The 23570-nt window shown below is 40.9% G+C and overlaps 1 protein-coding gene and 1 long non-coding RNA gene across 3 annotated transcripts in view; one reads left to right on the top strand and one right to left on the bottom strand.

The window, feature by feature from the left end:
• Positions 1-23570, top strand: part of Lratd2 (LRAT domain containing 2) — a 69315-nt gene that overhangs the window by 31842 nt on the left and 13903 nt on the right. The gene's annotated exons all lie outside the window — the stretch shown is intronic.
• LOC124106832 (uncharacterized) lies at positions 2864-3872 on the bottom strand. Of its 2 annotated transcripts, none has more exons than XR_006856201.2 (3): positions 3805-3872; positions 3368-3496; positions 2864-3007 (listed from the first exon to the last, which is right to left on the bottom strand). It is a non-coding gene; the product is annotated as an uncharacterized LOC124106832 (long non-coding RNA). The 2 variants fall into 2 exon arrangements; XR_006856200.2 differs by having other exon boundaries at positions 3704-3823.

Below are 23570 nucleotides of genomic sequence, written 5' to 3'. Positions count from 1 at the left end.
CCTCCCTACTATGTTTAGAAAAGGTTTATTTTGGGTAAGAGGTGTAATAATGGAAATGAAGGGCTTATCAGATAGCCCTACAATTGATAAGAATAACTTGTGATAGGATAACCACAGAGAAATAAAGTAGAGGGATTTGAGATACATGCTCTACATGCAGATGAACTATGGTACTGAGGAGGGTTCCAGAGAGAAGGTAATTAAAGAATCAAAGATGATTTTTGACTTAATAAAGTCAAGCTATAGGGAAGAAGTCAGCTTGAGGGTAAAGAGGTTGATATTGCAGAGAAGGGGAAGATTTAGGGGTTCAAGCATGAAGGGAATGGATGATCTCAACAAAAAAATGTTCTCCAAGTATGTGGTGTGTCCTCAACCCAGGCTAATAACACATTAGGAAAATACTAACTCTGTCCAGAAGTATAGATTCGACTTCAGTAGTTGTGTGATTGTTGGAAAAATTAAAAAGCCAGAAGTAACCTTAGAGTAATAAAGACCATTTGATACATTTAACTATAGGATGTGGTTAGGGGAAGAGCACATTTGGGCCACCTTGGTTGTCTCCAGCAGAAAAGATAACATTCATTTGTAAAATGATGTGTTTCCAAATCATGATTCTTGAGTTATCACATTTGATCTTTGTGCCCTCTCCTTACAGTATTATTATTATACTCCTTGAATATGCGTTGGAGCTCAGGAAGGGAAAATCAAATGTGTATTGAGCATATATTTTATGCTAGACCCAATTCTTGAAACTTCTGAATGCTATTTCATTTAATCATCCATGGAGCCTGGGAAGTTGTCATTGCCATTCTCATTCTACAGATGTCACTCCCATTGTACAGATGTCATTCCCACTGGATGAAGTCACTGAGCTGTTAACAGACCAACCAGGGTTTGGTTCCCAGTTTTCTGACTCCTGGTCTGATGCTCCACATGGACTGCAATTACTTCCTTTTTTTTTTTTCTTTACCAATTTCCTAGACTTGATCTTTTATTTTTTTCCATATTTTATTGGTGTATTACAATTGTACCTAATGGTGGGATTCATGTTACACATTTGTAGGGGCAACAAGTGTAACAACATAGTTTGGCCAATGTCATTTCCTAGTATTTCCCTATATCCCAGTGACTTCTAACAGTCACCCCTCTTTTCTATGTCCCAAATCTCGGAATTCCAAGGGCTTCTCTTTAAAGTTTTGCCCTGCTGTTGAAAGTTAAAAAGGTGGAATTCAACTGAGATCTTTTTCAGTGGTTCCCGTTACTCTGAAAAATGGGTTGATGGGGTCAAGAGACTTAACTACCCAACTGAGGGATGACAAAGACCATGGACCATTCTATAGATTAGATCTTGAATGTTCCCCAAAGACCTGTGTGCTGAAGATCTGATACCTAGTCAATGGTGTTCCTGGGACCTTTAGGAGGTGGGGCCTAGAGGAAGGAGTTTAGGTCTTTGGGGGAGTGGGCCCTTGGAGGGAATTTTGCTATCCTGGCCTCTCCTCTTTCTCCTTGCTTTCAATGAAGTGAGTAGGTTGCTCCACCATATGGTTGCCACCATGATATGTTATCTCACCACAGATCTAAGATATGGGGCCAACAAATCATGGGCTGGAGCCTCTGAAAACATGATCCAAATTGAATACTTTTTAAGTTGATTATCTCAGGTAACTTGTTACAGTAATGGCATGCTGACTCACACAAATTTCTGCTTGCAAAAGGCTGTGGATTTCTTAAAATGTTTTATTTGGGCTTAATTTTAAGCTTGTTTGAATAAGCATAGTGCAAAGAATGTCTGTCTATTCTTTATGCCAATCATGATTTGTTAACATCATTCCATTTGTAAAGCGTAAGTGGGATCAATGTTTTCAGCACCATTCTTACTCAAGGATCCTACACATCTAGTAGCTTTTTTTATTTCTCATTTGAATTGCCTTATGGTCAGCACCCTTATTCATTCTTTACCATCCATGTTCTCAAGTTAAGTGTTTTTTTTTTTTTTTTTTTTTTCAGAATTTCCTTCTCACATTGTGACTAAAATGTCTAGTTGTCCCTGACTTGGGTTGGATTAGGATCACTGTTCTATCTCTTATTAGCTGTTGTAACTTTTGGAGACATAGTTACTTCATTTGAAAAATGCAATAACAGCTCCGGAGTGTTTATGAAGTTCCATGACATCATGTGAGACAGTGTAGTGATTGCAGTAGACAGCATGCTTCTCTTCCTTCCAAATTCCTGTAACGACATTGTGCCCACCAATGAGATGGTGTTAAGGGATGGCATGTTTGGGAAGTGGTTAGGTCATGAGGCCAGGTTCCTCCTGAATGGGATTAGTGATTTGGCAAAAAGAACCCCATAGGGTTCTCTTGCCCCCCTTTGCTCCATGTGAGGGTACAACTAAATGTCGGCAGTCTGCAGTCCAGAAGAGGGCCTTCACCAGAACCCAGCCATGCCAGCACTTTGATCTTGGATTTCTGCCTTAGGAACTGTGAAAAAGAAATGTGCGTGTGTGTGTGAGAGAGAGAGAGAGATGCTGAGGCTAGCTTCAAATTGCAATATTCCTGCCTCAGCCTCCAGAATTGCTGAGGTTATAGGCATATACCACTCACTGACCCTAACTCCAGCCCTATATATTATATTTTATTTTATTTTCTCACAGGGTCTCACTACCTCAATCTCATGAGCTTTTCACTTTAGCCTTCTGAGTAGTTTGGATTATAGGTATTTACCACTGTGCCTTACTGTGTGTGTTCTTGTTGCTTTTCTTTCTTTTTTTAAGAAGCCACCTAGTGTGTGTAACTCATTATAGCAATATTTCATTACTACAATGGCCCATTTTTCACCACAACAATGACATACTGAGACAGGATGAGATTGTAAAGAAAAGAGGTTTATTTGCTCACAATCTGGCAGGTTCAAGGGGAAGGCACTGGCGTTAGCTCAGCTCCAGTGAGAGTCCTCTTGGCTCCTTCACACCACGGTGGAGCACAGGTGACTGAGGAAGAGAGCATCGCTAGAAACAGGAAGCCAGAGAATAAGTGGGGTCCCACAGCAGTGGACTAAGGACTTCCCATTAGGCACCAGCTCCCAAAAGTTCTGCAGGACTTCCTAGTACCACCACCCACTGTGGGGCCAAGCTGCCATCCCATAAACCTTGAGGGACAGACAACATGGAAGCCCTAGCATAGCCCAAATAGACCAACAGAGCGACAGAACCAGACACAGAGCACATCCCCCTAGAAGTGCAAACCCACTTGCAAAGCCCCTACTGAGCCTGTTACATTTGTAGTGTTGTACTTGCTAGTCCAACGCCATCTAGCAATGGCTGCTCCGGTAAAGTCTACCCTTCATCCGCAGAGCACCCCAATCTTACAGGTCATCCGGCCTCTCCCATGTGGTCCCTGTGGATATTCTCACAATCTTGACAAACCAGCACACGCCTGTGGATCTCAGCCTCCAGGCCCCTGCTGCCGCTGTGTATAGCATTTTGATAGGTTGATACCTGCAGGAAAATGTTCATATCAAGGCTGAATATTAACTTAGTGAGTATAAACACTAATTCCTTTGTTTACAAATGTGGAAGAAGCTGAGGGAGGGAATTGGGTAACTGTGTTCAAGGTCACACAGCTAATAATGACTTAATCCTGAGACTGTTTAACTTCCAAAACCACGTCCAGTCTCCTTGGATTCAAAGGACTTATTTCCAAACCTGGTGACCTTGGGTTGAAGATGTCACTGGCTAGAGGAGGAAGAGAGGGAGTTTGGAAGGATGGTTTTGGCTTCCTTGCCTATCTAGGCTTTGAAAAGTACCTAGACAGAGAAATGTTCCTTGTCTTTTTGTTCCGGGAAAATAGTCAAGCTTACTGGTCAACTTTAGGCCAGAGATCAAACTTAACTGGTTAATTATTCACAGAGTTTAAACAGCTGAGACAAGTTAGAAGTACAAAGCTAACAGAACAAACTTTTGGAAAATAACTTTTTGAAGCAGAACATACAGATATTCTAAGAGATGGAATGTGAGCCAAAGGAAAGGAACATGACTCCGGAGCCAGGAGGGCTCCTCTCACCAGCTGCGCATTATTAGACAAGTCACGTGATAAGTCACCTCTACTTGGTCGCTGGGAAAATGAGAATAATTATCTTGAGGAGAAATTTAGTCAGATACAAGAGGTGCCCAGTTCTGAGCTCAATGCCAGGCACCAAGAGTTGAGAGCTAACACATTTTCTGACTTGGAATTGGAGAGAGAACAAACCAGTCACTATGATTCAGCATCTCAGAGGCTCCTGGCACTCCAGGAGTTAACCCTTACATTGCTGAATTGTGGGGCAAGGATTCTGTCATTTACCGGGAATCATTTAGTAGCTATACCCACATGTCTGGCTGAAAAGCAACCCTGCCCATCAATAGAAGAAAGTGCTCAGCCAGGTTGGGGGCGGTGGCAGATGCCTGTAATCCCAGAGGCTCAGAAGCCTGAGGCAGGAGGATTGCAATTTCAAAGCCAGCCTCAGCAACTTGGAGAGGCCCTAAGCAACTCAGTGAGACCCTGTCTCTAAATAAAATACAAAAAGGGCTGGTGATATGGCTCAGTGGTTGAGTGCCTCTGGGTTCAATTCCCAGTACCCCCAAAAAAAGAAATGCTCAGTCATCATATGAAGAAAAAGGAATTGGTTTGTTTCCAATAGTTCAGAAGAAGTAAAGTGAACATAGAAACCTTCTCCCCCTTTCCTCCCATCCTCAGTCGACAGAGGTACAAATTAATAGCTGGAAATTAGCCATTTCACCTCCCTTCCTTTCAGATCAACAGAATTATAATAATGGCTGTTTATCATGTTTCTATATGTCTGGGAATATTTTAAGCCTCCTTATGGACCACATATTAGTTAATCTTCATGACAGCACTGTGCAGGAGTTATTGGATCTCTTCCTGCTTCTCTCTTTGCTTCCTCAACACCGTCAGGTGGTAGGTCCTGCCCACCATGTGCTTCCAACATGACGATGTGCCTCGGCACAGGAACAAAAGTGACAGGGCCAACTGGACCGCAGACTGGAACCTCTGAAACCTCAAGCCACAGTAAACCTTTCCTCTCTAAATTGCATTTGTAAAGGCATTTGGGATGGTAGTACATAGTTGACCAATACACTCTGTTTTATGCTTGCATAGCATTTCTTGAAATGGATGTATCATAGTTTATCCAACTTATTCTTTTTTTAAAATTTTTATTATTAGTTGTTCAAAACATTACATAGTTCTTGACATATCATATTTCATACATTTGATTCAAGTGAGTTATGAACTCCCATTTTTACCCCGTATACAGATTGCAGAATCACATCGGTTACACATCCACTTTTTTACATACTGCCATACTAGTGTCTGTTGTGTTCTGCTGCCTTTCCTATCCTCTACTATCCCCCCTCCCCTCCCCTCCCCTCCCCTCCTATCTTCTCTTTCTACCTCTTGGATATTGAAGATGTTTAAACCTGTTCTAACAGTTATGGTTACACTGAACATCTTTGTATATTTATCTTTGAAGTTTTAACTTTTATTTGATGTCTCCTTTGTGCCCGGTACTCTAAGTACCTCTTTACAAACATTTTGTTATTTAATGTTCCATGAGATTAGGAGTCACCCCTATTTCAGGTGAGGATATTGAGACTCCGAGTAGTTAAGTAATCTGCTCAAGGTCCCAGTGACAGTGAATGGTAGAGTGTGGAGTTGAACTTGGTCTCCCTGATTCTAGAACCTCTAATATCACTATCACCAAGGAACAAGCACTGCTGTCTATGAAAATACCCACGAGGAATTCTTATGTCCACAGGATTCTTCTTCTAATGCCATACTCCTTTATACTTTTTTTCTTGTGTATTAATCTCATGGACACTCTGTAATTTTACCTATAAAATAGGAATAATGATACCAACTGTTATGAACTGAATTGCATCCCCTACAAAATTCATATATAAAAGCCCTAATCCCCAAGGTGATTGTTTTGGGAAGTGGGGCCTTTGGAAAGTTATTCGGGTTAGATGGGCTCTTTAGGATGGAGCTCTCATGATGAGATTAGTGCTTTTATAAGAAGAGAGACCTTGCAGGCTCATGCTCCCCGCCTCTGCCTTCCTGCCATGTGAAGACTTGGTCAGAAGCAGGCTCCTGCATTCTGGGAAGACGGTCCTCACTGGAACCTGACCTTGCTGTCCCTGTGATCTTGGACTTCCAGTTTCCAGAACTGGAGAAACAAGTTCTACTCTTGAAGCTGCCCAGTTGATGATATTTTGTTACGGCAGTCAGGGAAGACTAACATACCTACCTTATAAAATTATTATAAAGATAAACAGAAATGACAGAATAGTTTTTAACATTAGTTACAGAGTTATACCATCCAGGCACTGTTCAAAGAGGGTCACATGCACTTTAGTTTCCTAAAACTATTATGACACAGTACTACAAACTGGGTGACTTAACACACAGAAATTTATTCTCTTACAGGTTTGGAGACTAAAGTCCAAAATGAAGGTGTTGATAGGGGCACACTTCCTTAGAAACCTGTGAGGGGGCTTGCTGCTTGCCCCTTTCTAACTCTTGGCTTGTGGTAGCATCACTTGATCTCTGTTACCATTGTCACATAGTACTGTCCTTGTGCATCTTGAGTTTTCACCCCACCATATTCTTATTAGGATACCAGTAATATTGGAAGAAGGGCTGATACATTCTAGTACAGCCTCAGTGTAGCTAATGGCATCTGCAATGATCCTGTTGCCAAAGATCACATTCTGAGATAGTGGGCATTAGTCAACATCTAATAAAACATCAACACATAACAGCACATATTACTTTATTCAATCTCCATGACAACACAATGAAGCAGATTTTTTTTACTATATTTCTATTATTATTATTCTGTTTTAAAGATGAAGACACTGGGTTCATACAGTTCACATAACTTATCTAAGAGCACAGAGTACAATAAGGAAGAATATATCCTCTTGCTTCTTGGCTAAAAGAAGTTGGGGAGTATAGAAAGCACTCAGAAAAAAAAATGAGTTTGTTCTTTTTGTTTGTTCATGCTATTTTGAAATGCCTCAGAAAGGACCATGTATCTTTGAACAGAGGTTAGCAAATTTTACAGATAGACAATAAATTTTTTAGGTTTTGCAGAAGATTCATGCAGTCTCTGTTGCAGCTTCTAAACTTTGCCATTAGAGCATGAGACCGGCCAAAGACAATATGTTAGTGTGTTAGTCATACTCATCACTGTGACCAAATGCCTGAGAAAAATTAGTTGAAAGAGGAAAGGTTTATTTTGACTCATGGTTTTGGAGATTTCAGTACATGATCAGATGGCTCTGTTGCTTTAAGGATAGTAGTGAGGCATAAACATCATGCTAGACGGACATGGCAGAGGAAAGTTGTTCACCTATGGCAGCCAGGAAGTCCAGAGAGTGGAAGGAGCTAGGGCAAGACACAGTCCCCAAGAGCATGACCTCAAGGACCTACTCTTTACAACTAGGTTCCATCACCTACAGTTTCTACCACCTCCCAAAAGTCTATTGGGCTCTGAATCCCTTGGTATAATCCATTAACGAGCTCAGAGCACCCATGATTCAATCAGTTTCCAAATCCTCACCTCTGAATATCAGAACCCTAAGACATGCTGGGTGCCATGGCACATGTCTGCAATCCCAGGTACATTGGAAATACTGCATTGGGAACCATGCTTTCAATACATGAGCTGTTAGGGAACATTCTAATAAGCATTGTATGTATAAAAATAGGTGGTGGCTGGACTTAGCTTTCAGGCCTATAGTTGGCCAGTATTCACCCTAGAATCTTATAATACCTACAGAACATAAGATTCATCTTTCCCTGAGTGGCTAGTAGATTTGATTATTTCCTGTTCTTCATTCCTTCCCTCTGCCCTCTGACCTTGCAGTGAGCTATGGTGAGCTAAGTCTATTTCTCTAGCCCATTTATTGTCAACCGACAGAATTTAGCAAAGGCCACAAGAGGATTTTCTTTCTCTGCTTTGTTTGAGTCTTTCTTTCCCATGATCCTCCATGAGAAGAGCACACTCTGGAAGCTGCTGGCCCCAGAAGAATGTGGACACAGGTAGCAAAGACCTGCACCCAAAGAGAAGACTGGAGTCTTATGTGTACCCAAATGAAGCTGACTCATGAGTGGGAAACAGATATTTATTAAGTCACTGAATTGTGGGATGATCTGTTACTCAGCATGAACCAACCAATATCAAAGAAAATAGACCCATCCTTGGAACTGGCCTTTCTGTGGAAGATACTCATGATACCATGGAAGTATCATTTCAGGATTTGAACCAATTCATAAGGAAGCATCACCCCAGTAGGTCATGCTTATAATCCTGCATCCCTCTTCAATACAAAAGAAACCCTAAAATAATGACAAGAATCAGAGACAGCAATGGAGAAAGCATGTGCCTTAGATTTACTTACTTCCTACCTCCCTTGGTTTCTCCATCCCTCCCTCTCTGTTCTTTCCTTCCAAGTTTTTTTGAAGTACTAGGTATTGAACCCAGGGTACTCTACCACTGAGCTGCACCCAAGTCCTCACTAGTTTTTAAATGTTGAGACAGGGCCTTGCTAAATTGCTGAGGCTGGGCTTGAACTTGCATTTCTTCTGCTTCAGCCTTCTGAGTAGCCAGAATTACAGGCATGTGCCATGGCACCCAGCATGTCTTAGGGTTCTAATATCCAAGTTCAAGAGAAGACATTCCTCTGTGCTCTAGGCAGAGACTGATCTATGTCCACATCTTTAAAATGGGCCCAGAGATCCTACTCTCTCTAGATTCAGGAGGCAACTAAATGGCAAGGTGCACATCTAGTATGAAGGAGACACATTGCAACCAGGTGGAGTACAGGAAAGTCAGAAGGGACTCTGACATCTTCAGTAAGCTGTTCGTATAGACCTTAGGACTAGGAGCTTTCTGAAGCTCAGATGATGAACAATATGATTTTTACATTTATAGGCTTTCAGTAAACATTCAATCAGTTCTGTCCAGGTGTCTTAGGATGGATAGTGTTGTCTGCCTCATCAGTTTAGTTTTCTTGTAGCTGGTTTTAACTTCCTAAGGCAAGTGCAAAAGTTGGCATTCATACATTTTTCTTCTCCAGGACTCTCATGATTTCTCTTGCTCAGTTGCCTCCTTTTCCAAATTCTCATTAAGGGCAAAAGACTGACAATGATGGAGGTGAGATTTGTTAGGAATAGGGTAAACCTCTTCTATGAGTAGGGTTTGTATTAGTTTTCTTTTTTCTTTTTAATGACAGCTTTGTTGAAATATAATTGATGTACCATGAAGTTCATCTTCTTAAAGTGTAGAATTCATGGTTGAATACAAATTCCATCATGCAGATACACTGCATTTTCCTTCTATATTCATCAGTTGATGGAATTTGTGTTTTTAGCTTTTTCTATTATGAATACTGCTGCTTTTCAATAGTGTCCCTCAAAGCATAAAATTTTATACTTTGTTAGAACAATTTATCTATTTTTTTTTTCATATCATGTTTTAAGATTCCATTGCCTAATCAAAGACCATGAACACTTACTCTTATGTTTTCTTCTAAGGATTTTATAGTTTAGCTCTTACATTTAGGTTTATGATTCATTTTGAGTTAACTTTTGTATATGCCTTTAAGTAGAAACATGTGCATGTGAATATTCAGTTGTCCTGGGACCATTTGTTGAAAACAAACACTATTATTTCCCTGTCATGGTCAAAGCACTCTTGCCAACATCATGGGCCATAAATGTAAGGGTTTGTTTTGGACTCTCAGTTGTGTTATACAGATCCATATGTCTACTCTTGTGCCAGTTACTCATTGTCTTACTTGTAATTGTAGCTTTGTTGTAAGTTTTGCAATCGGCAGCGTGAGTCCTTCTCCACTATTCTTCCTTTTCAAGATTGTTTTGGCTATTCTGGGTTCCTTGAATTTTTACCATATACATTTTGGAGTGAGCTTTCTATTTTCTGTATAAAAGCTGGTTGGAGTGTTGACAAAGACTGCATTGAATCTGCAGATCACATGGGGGAATATTGCCATCTTACCTTGAACATGGAATGTCTTTCCATTTACTTATGTCTTCACTCATTTATTTCATTGGCATTTTGTATATTTGAATATACAAAACATACTTTTTGACAATTTTATTGTTAAATATTTTGGGATTTTTGATGTCATTATAAAGGGAATTATTTTCTTAATTTCATTTTCAGATAGTTTATTATAAGTGTATATAGATATATTTGATATATACATATTTATCTCAAATCTTACAATCTTGTTGAACTCATTTATTAATACAAACACACATAGTCAATGTCTTAGAATTTTCTAGAAAGACTATATTTTATGCAAATAGAAATGGCTTGTTTTTTTCTTTTTCAATCTAGATGTCTTTTAGTTATTTTTCATGTTTAATGTTCTAGTGAGAATTTCCAGCACAATGTTGAATAGAAGTGAAAAACTGGGCATCCTTTCTTATTCCAGATCTTGGGGAAAAATCATTCAATCTTTCATCCCTAAAATGTTAATTGTGTGTTTTTCATAGATTCTTTGTATCAGTTGAGGAAATTTCTACTATTAGGGTTTTTTATTAATGTTTTTATTATTAAAGGGTATGATCATGCCATGTAAAACTTTGTTCTAGTAATATAATGTGTTATATTAATTTGACTTTTTTTGGTACTTGGGATTGAACCAAGGTGCTTTACCATTTAGCCATATTTCCACCCCTAATTGATTTTTTAAAAAAATTGAACCAAACTTGCATGGGATAAAAATCATTTGCTTATGGTGTATAACCCTTTCTATATGTTTATAGATTCAGTTTTTCTGGTGCTTTTTTGAGGACTTTTTTCATTTGTGTTCATATGACAGAATGATTTGCTTTTCTCTTATTGTTATGCCTTGGCCTGATTTCTGTATCTGAATAATGTGGACATAATAATATTCTTTTTCTTTTTGTTTCAATATTCAATAATCTGAGTTGATGTATCTTCACGTTCACTGTTTTTTTTTTTTTTCTTCTGCTTGCACAGATCTGCTGTTGAGCTAGTGAATTTCTTATTTCAGTTGTAATTCTCAACTCCAGAATTTTTATTTGGTTCTTTTTTTCAAATAATTTATATCTTTCAATTGATAGCTTATTTGGTGATATGTTGTTCTCATATTTTCCTTTAATTTTTTGGATGTAGTTTCTTTAAGTTCTTTGTCTATATTTATCACAACTGATTTAAAGTCTTTGTCTGGTAAATGTAATGCATGGGCTTTGCTGGAAGCAATACTGGCTGTTTTTACTCGTGTAGATGGGCCACCCTTTCCCACTTTCCTGTTTCTTTGTATATATTATATTTTTGTTGTTGTTGGAAACTTTGGAAATCAGGGTTTCTCCCTTCCCAGCTGACTTTTATTGTTGTTGACTGTGGCTGCTGCTATCATTTCCTTGTTTGGTGACTTTCTGGATTAATTCCATAGCCTGTGGTTGTCATGTGTGGCCACTAAAGTTCTATAAAATGAGCTTAGTTGTTAGCTAATTACTAGACAGATATTTTCTTAAAATATCTGAGTTCTGTATGCATATGTGTGGGTGTTTTGTTTTCAGTACTCTGATAAGTTCTTCTTAACTCTACCTTTGCTTTATCTTACGTCTTATACAGATAACTAGAGGTGAGAGATTAGGACCGTCTCAGGTTCTTCCTGGGCATATACAAAGTTATGAAAATGTACATGGGGTCCCAGATGCCCATAAATATACTGGAGTTTTTCAAAGGCCCCTGTGAATAGTTCATTCCCCAGCGTTTCTTGATAAGGTTTTTGTTTAGCCTTTGGTTAGCTCCAGCTGGTATCCTCTCCTTTAGCAGTTGTTAAATGATTGTCACTGGTCACATCAGACCAATATCTTATGAGTAGACTTCTTTACCAAGAGTGAGTTCTGATTAGGTCACGTGAAGACAGTCCTTGAAAGTGGAACTTTTTAATGAGTGAACAGACTCAGGTCAAAGAGTGAGCATTCTCTGGGGATGAGGCTTCTGGGAAGCTCTAAATATGTTTTCTTTATCCAGTGGCTACTAAGCTGCTAGTTTTCAGAGTTACTGTGGTTGTGAAGCTCTTCAATTTCAATTCTAGCAAAGAGCTAGAGAGATGAGGATGGGCATAGATCAAGTTAAAATGCCTCGAGACTGTGATTTACTGAAATGTAATCATTTATCTTGAATAAATATTCCTTAGTTTGCAAGCCTCTTGCAAATATCCAGTGTTTTGAAAAAGTTGAGTTTTGCACTTTTCACTACTCTTTGCATTGTTTTTATTGACAAGTGAATTTCAGAGGTTCTTAGTATACTACTTCAGAACAGTCAATTATATAATAGTTATTATAATATAGCTATGCAACAAATAGCCACAAACAGCATCTAGAAATACATCTATTTATTGTCTCAGATTTTTAGATCAAAAGATATGGCTGAGATTGGCTGATTTTTTTTTTCCCCCTTGGAGGCTTACAAGTCTAAATCTACAAGTTAGTAGGACTGTGTTTTCTTCAGAGCCCAGGGTCATTTTCTTTTACACTGATTTAGGTAATTGGCAGAATTCTGTTTCTTGTAGTTGTAGGACAATAACCAGCAACCCTCAGGTCCTTCCTTGCTCTAGCAGCTTCCTTTATCAAAGCCAACAGGAAAAAATCTCTTGTCCATTAAGATGGAGTCAAATATATTATGTAACCTAATCATGAGAGTCTCCTATCATATTCACAGGACTTACATCCAAGGGAAGGGAGTTAGGGTGTTGTGGGTTTTCACACATCCACCTATCATGGACAGCATTTCCAGCTATATTTTATTTATGAAGCACTGTTTTATGTAGCACTTTCACCAAAATTGATTCAACCTACTCCTTACAACAGACCTCTGAGATAGGCAGGAATGGTGTTCCTAAACCCATTTTAGAGATTTGAACTAAAGACTCTAAGAGATTCTATGACATGCTCACAAGCACACAGCTAGTATGCCAGGCTGACTCCCTCCTGACTCCAAGTCCGATTGCCTTTGTCTGGCCCCACACTTGCCTGCCCTGCTCAGCCCACTTTGAGTTTTGTTTTCACACAGAAGTGTTGAGGATGGTAGTTCCTGAGTCTCCTCTAAGGGACTTTGTCCCTGCAATAGTCTGCCCTCCAAGGGCTCCTGCCTCTCCTGCCTGGGTGCTTGGGGAGAATGTCTGGGCATGGAAAATACTATTAACCAGAAATTTTGATAAAATGGAGTTTTCAGGGATGAATTGCCATTTAAATAGCTGAAAAATTCCATTTACTTCCAGCAATGTATTCTGAATGCTCCCTCTGGCCCAGCTCAAAGGGAATAGACAGTCATCTCCCGCAGAAAGTAAATGGAATTTTTATTTTCACAATCTTGTGACAGGCGATAGAACCTCAGTGAAGACATCGTCAGAAAGAACAGCAGAAGGTTGTGAAGCTAGTCAGCTACCAACTGAATTCACTTTTACTTTAATTGAATGACTTTATAAAAAAAATAGAAGGAATTAACCACTTAAGATCAGCCTTCCTGGCTCTGTGCTTTATCTCTGGCTTCCGTGTGTCTGACCATTTAATACACTGTCAGTTTTCCTAGGTTTCCTTTCAAGCCTTTTACGTATTCTGCTGTGCCTTTCTATGGTATTGCAAATGGATGCCTGTGGCCCTCATCATTCAATCCTTCAAATATTTTGAGGAGAACGGAGCTAGAATGTTGGTTCTTTCTCCAGATTCTATTTTCTTGCTCTTGCGCAAAGCCCACAGCTAAGGGCCTGTGTTCTTGCCCTCTACCCAGGCCAGACCCCTGGTCTCAGAGGAGGTATATTTCATGCTCCAGAGCCCTCTGTGCAATCAGGATGCAGCCAGACTCCAGCTGAGACCACGTCCCTTTAGGTCCCTCCCTGCCCTTCTCTATCCCCTCACTTCTCTCTCCTGAGAGTCCTCTGCAGTGAGTCACAGCCACCCAAAATCACTGACTTAGGTGCTGCTTTGAAGGCACTGACCTAAGACACACGGTAAGGAAGTTCTGCCCTACCCTTCCTTTCTTTTAATTTAAAAACAAACAAAAATTCACACCTAGGAATTAAAGCCTTTGCTGCAAAAAACTTTCCATTTAAGTAAGGCTGTGCCAAGGTTTCTAATTTGGAAGTCATTGACCCCACAACCTGTTACCTGGAATATGGCCACAAACACATGAGAAGGCCTGTGGGCAACTGACTCAGGTATTGAAAATAAAAAGCAAACTGTACCTTGACTGCTTCAAAAGGGCAGGTTCTAGAACTTGGTACCTGACACACATAAATGATGCTCTCAAGAGCTGCAAGCTGTAAGCTCTGAAGCTCCCAGTAACACAGGACTCACTGCTCCCAATACACACACACACACACACACACACACACACTCACTCTTCACAGAGTTACTAGGAAGGAAACCTTATGTAATAATACATTAAATGTCTTAGTGACTGTCAGGGCTTTAAAAAGCAATGTTTATCATTAATGCTTTTGTGTCATGGGAGTTTAGTCCTGTTATGGGCCAATTTCTATTTCAAATCTGAGGTTCAGAACTGATACTTTTGTTACATACATAAAAAATGAAAAACCCTACAGATCTCAGGGAAGCAAAAATGAACTTTAATATCGTCTCCCAACACCCTGAGCTCCACTGGAGAGGAAGGGCACGGGTGGCTATGCTGAGGACATTGTGGATTATGACTCTACGGGTGCAGAGAGACGGGGCACAGATTGGGGAGCTGAGGTGGGCCTTGCCCAGAATCCATGGAAGTCCACTGAGTGCCAAGTGCTGAGTTTGCCTCATCCAAACAGGGAAGAGCAGCAAACCTGGGAGGTGGCATATGTAGCACTTGTTGAATCTGGGCGGTGACTGCCTTAATATCTGTATTAAAAAATTTATTTTTGTACTGAGAATTGAACCTGGAGTGCTTTACTACTGAGCTACATCTTCAGGCCTTTTATTGTTTTAACTTTGACACAGGGTCTTACTAAGTTGCTGAGGATCTCCCGAAGTTGCTGAGGCTGGCTTTGAACTCATGGTCCTCCTACCTCAGCCTCCTGAGCAGGGTTATGGGCGTGTATCACTGCACCTGGCTATTCTCTGTAATTTTATGTAAGTTTGAATTATTTGAAAATAAAAAGTAAATTAATAACAAAAGTAAAAAATAACTAAATGTTCATTTTGAAATGAACTAGGCACAGTATAACTTACTATATTTTACTTTATCCTTAGCTTAAATTAATGCATACAACACATATTAATGTGCATATACACTCATTCATATATGCCTATATTTTTATATGCAGATGCACATAAGTACATAATCACAGCCACATTGCTTATGGTTTGGGTTTGGCTGTGAGTTGTTCCCCCACAGCTCCTATGTTAATAGAGGTGGTGGAATGCTTAGATTATGAGAGCTGTAACCTTAGTGGTCCTTCCTAGTTGGAATGAACTAGCTGGGTGCTAGCTGCAGGCAGGTGGGGTGTCACTGAAGAAGGCTTACTAACGATGTGCCTGGCAGAGTTCATCTTCCTATGGCTCCCTCTATTTCCTGGCCGCCAAGAGTGGATTAGCTTTCCTCTGCCATTGCCGCAGTCTGGCTGGGCACAATTCAGGAACCACTTGTCAGAAGAAACGAACTTTATTTTTAGAACACACACACCAAACCACACAGCTCCTCAGGAAAACCTTCAGAGCCCAACTGCCACCACCGGCTTCCCACAAGCCTCTCCACCTCCCCCACTCCTCCTGCTCTTGAGGCTGATTGGCTGGGTCGTGGGCAGAGCCAAAAAAAGTCCCCCAATGAGCAGCTCCGTGGTCTGAAAGGGCAGGGAAACAACCCAATGAGCGTTACCGCAGAGGAGCCAATCAGTTGGCAGCTAGAAGTTTGCTGGGGCCGCTGTGAGCCAATCATCAACTGGCAGCTGGAAGTTTGCTGGCAGCTGGAAGTTTGCTGGGGCCCCTTCGGCTGTGGCTCTCAACATGCCATACTCTTCTGCCATCATGTCTGCCTCATCTCAGACCCAGAGCAATGAAGCCAGCCCACCATAAACTGATCCTCTGAAACCAGGAGCCCACAGTAAACATTTCCTCCTCTCAGTTGGTTTTTTGTCGGGTATTTTGGTCATAGTGGTGAAAAGCTGACTAACACACATACATTGATGTTCACATATTGCACATGCACATGATTTTACAAAACTTCCTAGCAATTAAGCAAATGCTTGGGTATTGTTTTTACCCTGCAGATGTCTGTTTCTCTTCAGACTTTAGGTTAGAGGCATGGCCTCAGTTCTTCAATGGGTTCAAGAATAATTGTTAATTTGTAGTATGTCTAACTTTTTTCTTATTATAAGAGTAAGAACAATATGATGGAAATATTCTTTCTAGCTCTCTGTATTTCTGAGATGAAACCAAAAGTCTCTACACTAAAGTTTTGAATTTGGCCATGCGCCCTGGTTTAGAGAACATTCCTTCTTTATTTAAAAGCATTATTTTTGTTGTGTTAATTTTTTCTAGGTTACGGGTAAAATTGTACTTCTGATTTCCATCAGTTATCTGCAGCTCTCCACAACAACTGAGGTCCCATATCTACTCTCTGGGTGGGCCACTTGGGGGTGATTGACAGGGTGGAAGCTTTACTAGTGTGGTTTGGGGGGCTGAGAGGATTGCTGGAGATGGTTCCTGGTTCCCATCCTCTGCTCTTTCCTCAGGGAAAGCTCATTTGTGTGGCTAAGATCACTTAGCGATTCCCTGCCTTTATTTCTTTGGGACTGGCCTCTCCTCCCCAGCATAATTTATTTTAACTAAAACTTTTTTTTTTTTTTAGTTATTCTACCAATGAAGACTTAAGCCTCAAGGCAGGGAACTTCAAACTGAGATCTGGCCCTCTCTTGGGGGGTGGGAGCCTCAGTATCCAGGGCAGAGTAAGGAGGTGATGTCCCTTTAGTCCTGGGGAGAGATATCAACTTTCACATGTGGACCACTCAAGGAGGGTTTGGACTACAGTGTGATGAAGAGGGTTAAGAAAACCCAAAGGCAGAAGCAATATCCGGGCTATTGAGAAGTTTCCTTTCCCACTCCAGTCCATTTTAGTGGGGGAAAGAGATGCAAAGGTGTAAGTAAGCCCAGTTCCTGAAGAAATGGGAGAAGGTGACAACACTCTTAGGTTCACTAAACAGCTCATTATTTTGTGTTTTAAGCAAATTCCTAGATAATTTTTTTTTTTAAAGTCACACCACAACCAACCTGGTTTATCAGTTGCTCTTCACCATGAGAGAGTGGGACAGTGATGACCAAAAATAGAAGCTTCCTGCTGTCCTGGGAAGGTTTATTTTACATCTCATCAAATAAATATCTTCCAGGAGGGGGTGTCTTCCATTGTGGTACCCCCACTACCTACTGTCACATGTGGCATTTGGTAGCCAATATCTGCAAATAAAAGTTAAATGGAAATGATATTGACAATGGGGCCACAAGGGATTTGAGATCCACTAAGGTCAGAAACATTATTCTCCTTCTGTCATGTAGTGAGGAGATTCTCTGGGGGAGTCACTTAGTCTTTCTGAGCCTTGGACTTCACACATATGAAATGGGGTAAAGATGGCAGTTGCCTCAGTTGTAGGTTATTGGAAAGTCTCACGCACAACACACTTTTGGGTCCAGCAAGACAAGCACAGTGACAAGATGACAGTGACCATGATGGCAAAAGGTAGCCTCCCTGAAGGAGCCTACCTTTCTTCTCTGCCACCATTATTAGAAGGAGTTTATTTCCACATAGCTCCTTCAAAGCAACACACCGTCATAAGCTTCCCGTTTGAGAATAGAGCGGATGAGAGAGCTGTCTGAGAGTCAAGGTGACCTCTGTTATTAAACCAATGGTCAGGCTCCCTCTCCCTCCCTCTGTCATAAAGGAAGGTTTAAAAGCCACCCACCAGGTTCTCAGAGGAAAAGCTCTTGCTGCAGGGGTTGGCTGAGCCTTGCTGAGCCTTCCTGAGCTGGGGCCCGACACAGAGCCCTGAGCTGGGTGATTAAATGCCTCGTCTCTAGTTGAGTTGTGATTTTTTCCCTTCATCCCCCACCCTTCTGCCAGTCAACATTTCAAAGTCTGTAAAAGAATCATGTTTTTCTTTATTCTTCTCATCGTTACAGCTCTCTAACTTCACTCTCATCTCCATACATCCCACCCCCAATATCTCCAAAATCCACGTGTAGTGGTAAAAATCAATCATGATGGCATTAAGTAGAAGGAAAGGTGACTTTCAGTCCTGGCTCCCTACCTGATTCCTGCATCTGGTTTGACGAGGAGGCCGGGTAGGGGCTCTTCTTAGCCTGTGTTTATGGTGGTTCCAAGGTGTGGTCCCCCCCCATCCTGTACCATCTGGATGGCAGAGGGGAGGAAGGACCCTGGAATGAGAGGCATGCGGCCGTGTTCCTTCAATCAGAGAGACATTACAGAGCAAAGTTTGTTTAAAGTACTTTAAGTGAAAGCTATTTGGTCCATGTGCACTGTGATGATCCTTATTAATGTGAATCACAATCATGAATCTTAGATGAGATTAAGCAAACTTTCCTGTAATGCTCATCATTAGTAAACACTGCTTGATGCTGCAGGAAGACGCAGAGGGATACCCTGAGATCTTCTTCCCTCTCCTCCTGGACTCCTTAGAAAAATTGGCTTTGGATTCACTGATCCTCTGTTTTTTTTTTTCCCCTCCTTGCCATCTTGGGGATTGAACCCACTGAGCTACATATATCCCAGCCCCCTTATTTTTATTTTTTTATTTTGAGACAGGCTCTCACTAAGTTGCTCAGGCTGATCTCAAATTTGCAATCTTCCTGCCTCAGCTGTGATTTTCTGTTTTCCTTTACCATATCCCTCTGCCATGATGTTCTGCCTCACGTTGGTCCCATAGCAATAGAGCCAATCATTCACTAACACCTCTGAAATCATGAGCCCCTGATAAATTTTTCTTCCTCTATGTTGTTCTTCAGTCTTTTGGTCAAAGCAGGAGGAAAAAAAAAACTGACTAAAACATCCCTTAATACACCAACCTGTGTTTCATTGTTTGTTCAATCCAGATAAATTTTATTCACTCAACCTGCCTTTTATAGATGTAATAGTTCAATATTAGAGTTGGTAAAAAGCACTAAGGGAAAAGTGAAACCAAAAAGAACATAGAAACCTAGGTATTCTTGTCTTGATGGAAAAAATCTGATTGCTCTGAAAGTACATCTGTGACCAAAATAGCATGTAGCTAGCTAGCCTCCAGGAAGAAGAAGCTCGAAAGTGTGTGGAACTTCTTTTGGGTGGGTTTGGAAGCCAGAGTCAAGGTATTTCCTAAGCTGCTTTAAGAGTCTGAGGATGGCTGCATCAGTCAATATGCCAGGGCCCACCTGATGGAGTGGGTTGGTCCAGATTTTGATTCAGGGATCATTGTGAGTAAACTTGGGAACCTTCTGTGTGTTGCTCTTAGCCTTCTAGACACTTTGGAGCCCAAGGTCCCCTAAAAACAGATCTCTGGCTTAATGCCCACTGGGAGCAACTGCCCTTCTACATTTGCCCAGTCAGAATGTGGTTACTTCGTGTGTTATTAACTTGAATGTGCAGCATATAGAGCAGAGTCTTTAATAATAATGAGGTGTACTACTATTCCAGAATGCACTACTGTATATACTACAAAATTTACTGAATTCAATAGTACTGAAAGTACTACCATTCACTGGGTACACTGTATGTTATTTTAGCAATTCTTCACAAATACTCTGCAAAGTGAGTTTGCTGGAAATAGGTTGCATCTGGTTGATACCATCAGGAATTAGTTTTACTTTTATTTCTACAACTTTTAACTTGGTCACTTTTGCCTTCTGTTCTTGTGATGGCAGATTGAAAAGATTCCGTAGCTTCCTGACCATTTCCAAGTATTAAAAAGTCCAGTTTAATCTGAGTTAAAATCGAACTTCACTTCCTCTTTACATCTCCCCCCTTGCTCAGCTCAGGCTCGTCCAGATGCACGGGTACCAGTGTAAGTGTAAGGGCACTTGGTGCTTGTTAGCTCCCCTCACTACACCTTTCGCCCCACTTTCTTAACTGCTGATGTGTTTCCCAAGGTTGTGGATCAGAGGACAGTGGCAGATGTTGGCTGTGGTGCTCTTTGGCTATTGAGATCTTTCCAGTGGTATGATCCACATGTTAGGGTTACCATGCAGGATCCTTGGAGACCCTGACTTGGCAGTGAACTTGGCTAACCTGCAGCCTTTCTGTCCCTGTCCCCTGCTGGTATCCCTGTCTTTGTGAGCATATGTGTTAAGCTTGCTGCCTTCCAGGGCATTCACTTGGTCCTCACGCCACACACATTTCTGCTTGGCCGCTGTGGAAAGATCGGACAAACCCCAGACTCAGTCTTCTCCCGGCAAAGCACTAGGGACTCAATGTCAGGAAAACATAATGAAGAATCCCCAAGAGCCATGTTGGGGAAGAGGACTTGAGAACTGTGTTGGGGAGAAGGACCAAACCATAGGAGAAAGGAGGAAAGGATACTGTGCTCTAGAGAGAGATACCTAAAACAGGTGGCAGCCAGCAGCAAAACCCAGAAAAGAAGTAGCTATGTCTGAGTATGGTTTGTCCCCTGCAACATTCATGTTGAGATTTGGTTCCTACTTGGCAGATTATTAAGGTGTTGGAAGCTTTAAAAGGTGATTAGGTCATAGAGACACTACCCTCTTGAAGGGATCGTATTTATCACAGAGTAGGTAGTTATTGTGAGCGCAATTTTCCGTAAATTTAAATATGCACATCTCCTCTCTTCCCTTCTCCATGTACTCACATCCCTTCTGATTTTCCATTATTCGTGGAATAGCAAGTGGCCTCCACCAAGAGCTGAAAAGATGGTGGTGCCATACTTGTGGACCTTAGAACCATGACCTAAACCATCCTTTTTTACCTTATAAACTACCCAGTCTTGGATATTTTGTTATGGCAACAGAAAACATTAAAATAAAACTAGACTAAGACAGCAATCTCTAAGAATCCTTTTTAATTGCATTTTGTAAAACATAACTCAAACCAGTTTAAGGAAAAAGATTAATTGACATGCTCAAGTCACCAAACAATTGAAAGTCCAGAGGTGACCCAACTTTAGGAATTGGCAGATCTAACACTAGAACTCTACTGAATTTGTCTCCAACTCTCTATTTCCTGCTTCTCCGTGAGTGCTTATTTCTAGCTCTCAAACTGGTTGTCTCCACATGATAGGAGGCATGACTAAAGCAACTAATCTTGACAATCACATGGTCAGAGAGAAAAGAGAACTTTCTTTTGTCAGCTCCAGTGAGAAAAATTGAAGGGAAGTATTTTGATTGGTTGGGCTGGTGCCAATTCTATAGCCAGGGAAAAGGGACCCTACTTATGGCCACATGGGTTACATGTTCCTCCTGTGACCAGAAAGACAGGGTTTGTCACTATAAGAAAAGAGAGAATCACATAAACAAGGCTACTGGGGGGAATGACAGTTGAGTAGTCAGTCCATTATATATTTTTTTAATATTTATTTTTTAGTTGTAGTCGGACACAGTACCTTTATTTTATTTATTTATTTTTATGTGGTGGTGAGGATTGAACCCTGGGCCTTGCATGTGCTAGGTGAGCACTCTACCACTGAGCCACTATCCCAGGCCCCATTATAGGTTTTCTACATTTTCTTGTTATGAACAAGTGGTCACAGATGATATTCAGAAGCAAGATCTGGGGTGACCATAAAGAACAAATGCTTAGTGAACTCTCACATGTGCTACATAACATCTAAAGTGCCACATATGGAGTTCACTAATTTTCACAATAATACCAAAAACTCAATGTTTTATTCTGTTTTTTTAAAAGAACAAGCCAAAGCTCATAGAAGTTAAATGATTTGCTCAAGACCAAAGTTAGTAAATATGAAGTCAAGATTTGAACCCACGTTTTTAGCCTCTAATATCTACCTACGCTTTTTCCTCTGCACTAGATTTTATTCTATACTGGAGGAACTAAAGACAGAGGAATGATATCATCAATAGAATTTCTGTAAATAAAGTAGACAATGCTTCACAGAAATGAGGCAGTGCAGCATGTACGTATGGTCAGAATTCAATAAAAGTCCAGACTGTACTGCTGAATCAAACTATGAGTATGTTTCAAAAATGTGCCCTCTCAAAAATTGGATATTAAATCTCTAGCCCCCAATGTGATATATTTGGATGAAGGCGGCTTGGGGATGTGTTTAAGTCTAGATGAGGTCATGAGGTTGAAGCTCCTGCAGTGGTGTTATTGTCCCTGCAAGAGGAAGAGGTTTCATAGTGCTCTGTCTCTCTCCCCCGTGGGTGGGCACAGTGAGATGGCAGCTATCTGCAAGCCAACAACAGAGCTCCACGAGAACCAGAAACAGCCAGCACCTTGATCTTGAACCTCCCACCCCCAGAACTCTGAGAAATAAGGGTCTGTTTAAGCCACCAGTCTGCACATTTCTTATCTCAACTTCAGTCCATGGCTTCCCTTCATTCTCTTAGTTTGGGAACAGCACAGGCCGGAGAGAGACTCGCTAATTTCAAACGTCATCTAGTATCAAGGGTACTACTTAGATGACTTATGAAAAGCAAGTGTGATTCCTCCCATCCCATTATGGCCTTCATAGGTGATAAAACTGCACAATCCATTGGGTGTCCATGAATCCTTTTTCTTGCCAACATGTGGAAGTGTGCACATATGTTCCTTAGCCAGACATAGGAGGCGACTCCAAAAGAGAAAAGAGCATAAATGACTTAGTTTTGACCAATATGAAGAGAAATGAAATTCTGAGGGTGAGTGCAATGGATCCTCCTCTTCCTAGCATAAGGAGGAGGGTCTCATAAGGTGTAGAAACTCAAAGAACTGGAAGTAGGGTAACCAATGGTACTGGTTTGTACAGGTCTGAGGAGTTTCCCAGGATACGTGATTCTAAGAGCTAGAACTAGAATATTCCAGAAAAACCAGGATAGTAGGCCTCCTCCCCACCCCCAGTGAGGAAAGGACCTTAAAGTGAAAATCCTGAGACATAAAATCTTCAGAGTATATTCTGTTCTCTGGGTGTTTCTTTCATTTCATGTATGGCAAAGGGATGTCAGGAATCAATCATGTATAATTGATAGAGAAGGGCTTCAGCCATATATGAGAAGAGACAACACTAATTCAAGACTCGTCATTAGAATACCTGTGTGCAAAGACCCCCTTAGAGTATAACAGCTGAGAAAACCTGGATACATAATTTGCCTTTCTAATTTCAGTTTCCTCACCTGCAAAAGGAAGGTACTACTTAGTAACACCCTCAGAGTTTTGTCTTGAATATTAGAATTCCATGACTTCTGCCTGGCACATTGGGGGTGATTCTATTACTGTTACAATACTGTTAGCACTGTGAATTCTTATTCTTAGCTCTGTCACTTACCACCTACATGTCTCAGCTCATTTCAGCTTCCTCATCTGTAAAT

Source organism: Marmota monax, unplaced genomic scaffold, assembly GCF_021218885.2.
Source record: "Marmota monax isolate L192 unplaced genomic scaffold, Marmota_monax_Labrador192_F-V1.1 WCK01_AAM20220418_F8-fsc00003, whole genome shotgun sequence".
NCBI lineage: Eukaryota > Metazoa > Chordata > Mammalia > Rodentia > Sciuridae > Marmota > Marmota monax.
This window is presented reverse-complemented; position numbering and strand designations above follow the sequence as displayed.